Below are 5,815 nucleotides of genomic sequence, written 5' to 3'. Positions count from 1 at the left end.
TTTTTTACTTTTAGTTGTACGGTGAAACCTTGCTTATTGCCAAATTTCTTGATTCCAGGTCAGCGGGAAATATGATTTAGTTTTTAATGATAGATTTTGCCAGTATCAAAATATTTGACATATATGGCCGTATATTTTGATTGCATTGACTTAGAAGCTTAAATTTCTTACACGACTAAGGGACCATAAATATTAGTACACAGCGTAAATTTCAACTTGACACGTTTACCGTTCCTGAGAAAAAACGTTTTAACCGTCGGACAACAAAACTGATTCTATAAGGTCTCACATCTTACCGTTTTAGTTACGGAAACCTAAAACTTAAAGATAATCTCCGTAACTGACTACTCAACAAACATTTCACTTTGTAGTAGAGCGGGAGCTGCTATTAACTTGCTCAAATCGAAAAACGGTGCGTCATACTAAGACTCAAAACAGACTACGCCATCCAGGAGCGTTTTGTACAGAGTTTCTATATTCAAAGGGCTGAGATTCCAATAGACCCCAATAGACGTGTTTCACAGTGAGTTAGGCAAAGTGTAAATGGGGCTTGTCACAAGACAATGAGTCTACTCACGGATAGGCCGTTGAGGTTAGAGAAGTTCACTGTTCATCGGAATAGCTTCCCACTTATCCTCCCCGTCGTATTTCTCTCAGATATCTGCTAGCCTATTTCCTAAGCTAGAAAATATTGTTTGCGGAGGACCATGGCCGACGGTTGAACATCCGGCAGTAGACCCGATTATTCCACATGTCACTACTGTTCTTACTACCCCTACTCGATTATCGCAGGGGCTTTTTTCTCCTTGGTTCTTGCCTTCGCACTTTCTTTCCTCTGCCCTTTAAACCAGTATCCTTCGTTCAACTTTCTACCAAATTTATCTCCAGAACGCGTACTAATAATTAATCATAACCAGACGTACACAAACATCGCAGTACCCACATATTGCGAGACCTCAGTTAGTGAAAACTAACCATTATGCAGAGATGTCAGTAGACCTTTTGTTTTGGCCTTCATGCAGATGTGGGAGTGGAGGGGCTCCACCATATTAAAAAATCTCGGATTAAAGCTGCAAAGCAATGTGAAATGGAACGAGCATGTGAGAACTGTGGTAGGTAAGGTGAATGGTCAACGTCGGTTTATTGGGAGGATTTTAGGGAAGTGTGGTTCATCTGCGAAGGAGACTGCACATAGGACGCCAGTGTGACTTGTTACTGAGTACTGCTCGAGTGTTTGGGATCCGCACCAGGTCGGGTTAAGGAAAAAAAATGGCTCTGAGCACTATGGGACTTAACTTCTAAGGTCATCAGTCCCCTAGAACTTAGAACTACTTAAACCTAACTAACCTAAGGACATCACACACATCCATGCCCGAGGCAGGATTCGAACCTGCGACCGTAGCGGTCGCGCGGTGGTTAAGGAAAGACAATGAAGCAATTCAGAGGGGGGCCGCTGAATTTGTTAGCGGTAGCTTCGAAAAAAGCACACAAGTGTTAGAAAGACGCTTCGGGAATTCTAATGGGAATGCCTGGGGGGAAGACGACGTTCTTTCCGAGGAAAAATATTGAGAAAATGTAGACAACCGGCATTTGAAGTTGAATGCAGAAGATAGTACTCTCGCTGACATACATTTCGCGTAAGAAGCACGAAGGTGAGATACAAGAAATTAGAGCTCATATGGAGGCATATAGATTGGTTTTCTTTTCTTTTTCTTTTTTTTTTTTTTTTTTTGCCTCACTTTGTCCTCGAGCAGAACAAGAAAGGAAACATATAGTAGTGGCAGAGAATACTCTCCACCATGCACCGAACAGTGGCTTGTGGAGTACGTCTGTAAATTTAGAACAGTAAGCTCCGAAAGTCCCACGTCGTGTCTAGTTGGAACGTACTAGAAGGAAAAGAATTAATATCTTGTCGCCGGCTGCAGTGGCTGAGCGGTTCTAGGCGCCTCAGTCTGGAACAGCGCGACCGCTACGGTCGCAGGTTCGAATGCTGCCTCGGGCATGGATGTGTGTGGTGCCCTTAGGTTAGCTCGGTTTAAGTAGTTCTAAGTTCTATGGGACTGATGACCTCAGATGTTAAGTCCCATAGTGCTCAGAGCCATTTGAACCATAATACCTTGTCGCCCGAAGTGTTATACTTCAGAATTAGCAGCGGCGGACGATTGCAGTCAGACGTATAATGTACCGCTGCGGCTCTCCACCTGCGCAGCGCCTTTGCCGTTGCACGGCGTCACCGTACCAGCAGCCTGCGTGGAGGCGCGCGCTCCACAGGAGTCGGCGCCTGCGCGTTAGGCAGCCCAAGTGACGCCGCCGCCACACGGTGTGCGGCGCGCAGTGGCGTGCTGGCGGCGCAGCGCGCAGTGCTCCTCGCTGGCTGTGGGCAGGCGACGGCAACAGGCGCTCCGGCAGCGGCCGATGCTTGCGTCCCGCGCGCTGAGCTCAGCTGAGGGTCTCCGGCAGTCGCCGTTGCGGCAGCGGCTCTCAGTCCGCCGCGACGCCGCCTCTCACCAGACACTCCCTAGCTCACTATCTCACTGTGGAACCGCTTCCACAACACTATTTTATCGTCTAGTGTCTTGGTCTGAACTACTTCTAACGCTGCTGCATCAGTGTTTGTCGTAGTTCATTTCGCATAGCAAAGAAAATTTGTCTCCACTGTAGACTCTTGCCTTTGTGGCAGAGGGCCGGACAGAAAATAAATTTGTGAGTCGGGTGAACTGTTGCAGGTGAAGAACCTGCTTCTTTTTCCATTACGTTCTCTGTACACACTATCCGTTATTTCTGCTGACGGTAATCTTTTAACTAAAATTGCTGCTTTGACGTAGTGTGACAGCAGTTTGCTACTTTTATCGTTTACAACGTCAAAGGTATTGTAATTCTTAACAATATTTGTAGATATCGTGAAACAAGTAGCTGCGTGCCACTTTAATGTCTTTTGTTGTGCGCTAGTGAGAAGTACTTGTACGTAAGAGATGTTTCCCGAATATCACTAATATTCCCAATGCTTGACTTCTGAGGCGTTGCCGGTGTTTATTGTCAGAATAATGTTTGAATAGAGACAAAATACGTGTAGCACCTGTACATATCAGTAAGTGTAAGAAATTGGACTCAGGAAAATCTTTTCCAGTCACGCCATTAGCAGTGAAAATTCCTTGCAATATTTTCTGCTTTATTGTGTTTTTTTTTTTTCAAAGACGTAAACGACATAGACAATTCTCCCTTTATAATACTGGCTGGTACTAAGGTCTCAAGAGTGGACCTATCACCTGTTCTGAGAATCGTAGGGCGGCGCGCAAGAGGACGTCAGTGAGTCAAGAGGACGCTAGACGAGCGCTCATCGCCTAACAGGTGGCGGCTGAACCTGTGGCGCCGCCTTGTCGGCTTTCAGCAATAGCGATCGCCTCAGTACAGGCCGATTAGGGCCAACAAGTGAAACACATCACTGAACAGTGCACCAATGGATCTTTTTCTCTGTATCCACAGGTTTTTTTCTACTCATTGACATTCTTCTTCGTGGAATAAATTATATACTCTGTTATTGGCTTAAAGTACGAGTTTCATTATTAGCGCATTAAATTCAAAAGATTCCAGAATTAGTTTACTAGCACGATAAATGTATAATACTTCATAAGTGGTACGTTCACAAAATTTATACTTCGAAGTTAAACAGTCTTGCGATAAGAGACGAAGAACAGCAGTCTGACGGTACATGATTTACTGTTTCTGCTCAGCAAGTTCGAAAAAAACACAGGGAATTATTTTGGCAGTGTCTCTGCTCAGACTTTAATCGCGTGCCCATCCAGATCGAGAACTTGAGAGATCGCGAGTAAGCCTCCACAGACCGCACCAAGAATCAGCGTGACGGCAGAGCTGCTTCGTCCCTGCAGAGCTGATACATCCGCCCTCGATCCATGAGGCAACCCAACAGGTGAGGCTCCTCTTTCAATTTGTTACCTGCTTTGCCTTTATGCTGATTGTTTGTTGTTCTGTTTCATTCATTACTCGTCACAATGACGCCAAAATGCAGAAAAGCATTTGTAATAAACAGGTTTGTCACTAGAATACTTACTTGCTTAGACCATTTCTTTTAAGAACTTAACCAGTGCATAAATTTGACTTCATGCTGCCATTCCATTTTCAAGTGGTGTTATTATCTGATATAATTTATTTGAATGAATATTTTAATGCGTTAAGTTGTGATCGCTAACACCCAACTGAGGTGCCATTTATCCGTGCCGTCTGTCATCGAGCATACTAGGTATATTAGCCTCAGTGGTATGGAATTACCACAATGATTATTTTACGGCTCATTAAACGTAGAATCACGCCAAACAATTTCTAAGTATAAGATTTTTAATAGCTTTTTGTATGTTTTGAGCCGTTCTTTTCACTAAATTATAAAATTATGATACATTATTCTGAATGTTTAATTTTTTATATAGGACAACATATTTTCCTTTGAGCTGCGAACAAGTCATGCTTTGTCAAGATCTGTGCATAATTGTAACCCCAAATAAATAATGCTAAGACGACAGACATTTAGATTGGAATTTTGGAGTGAATGTGAACAAACTTTAAATATGTATAGTTGAAACTTTCAATGAGATGTGTCTTCCGTCTCTATTAATTGAGCCATGGACATCAAGTAGGCTGACAAATGTATATATTTCGCACTATTACGTAAGATCCATTTAGGTAACTTGTTATACACATTTTGATAGTATTTTATGTTTTATATATGGACCAGACTTTAATATTAATTTTCCAGTACATCTCATTAGACGACTATCTGTGACTTAAATATCCAGGAAACTGTAAAGATGAAGAAATACGTTGTCAAATTTTGTGCTCATTTCATTTTCAGAAACGTGGAGTCCTGGTCAAAGGTAAAATTGCTTTGTATCTGATATTATTGATATTGGGATACAGCAACCGTATGATTAAAGTTCCAAAATAACCGAGTTTGGGAATCAGTTCTAAAACTACAATTCGTATCATTAAAAGGGGACGAGATTCGGAAACCAAATAAACTTAAACAAAACGTTACTCTGAGTACTTGAATGTTCATATTAATTCTACCAATACAATAAGTGTAAAATCTCTGTGAAAAACCCACTGGAATGGAACAATCACGGTGAGAAATTTAAAAATTGTTATGGTGAGAAAGATAGGTGAGATATAGGTTAGATAGGGCAAAGTAAAAAAGAAAACTGTTTTCGCTCTTATACAATGAATCTTCAAAGATTTCACGAAATTTATGTTACCAGTCCTTCCTCTAGATCTAGTCTTCTTCATAAATTTCTCGACAAAGAATATCGGTTAGTAAAACGCCATATGAGATGTCAAAGACGTCTGGTGATTCGGTACAACTGATTTCAGTCTCCTTTGCGGTGAAATTCTAGAAACACTGAAACGGTCGGCAGTAGACCTTTCGATCACTTCGCCTTCAAAAATGGTTCAAATGGCTCTGAGCGCTATGGGACTTAACTTCTGAGGTCATCAGTCTCCTAGAACGTAGAACTAATTGAACCTAACCAACCCAAGGACATCACACACATCCATGCCCGAGGCAGGATTTGAACCTGCGACCGTAGCGGTCGCGCAGTTCCAGACTGTAGCGCCTAGAACCGCTCGGCCACCTTGGCCTGTCACTTCGCCTTCCAAAGCAGTAGAAACCGTTCGCTTCAGGACGGTCTCAGACCATTTCTATAGACCACTACTGGCTGGTTTCTTCTTTAACACTGGCAACGTGGCCTAACGGCAAAGAAAGAACTGACTTATGTGGCCTTTGTCACCCGACTTTGCGTGGCTCATA

Source organism: Schistocerca nitens, chromosome 2, assembly GCF_023898315.1.
Source record: "Schistocerca nitens isolate TAMUIC-IGC-003100 chromosome 2, iqSchNite1.1, whole genome shotgun sequence".
NCBI classification, from domain to species: Eukaryota; Metazoa; Arthropoda; class Insecta; order Orthoptera; family Acrididae; genus Schistocerca; species Schistocerca nitens.
The sequence above is the reverse complement of the archived record's forward strand: the minus strand, read 5'-3'. Positions refer to the sequence as shown.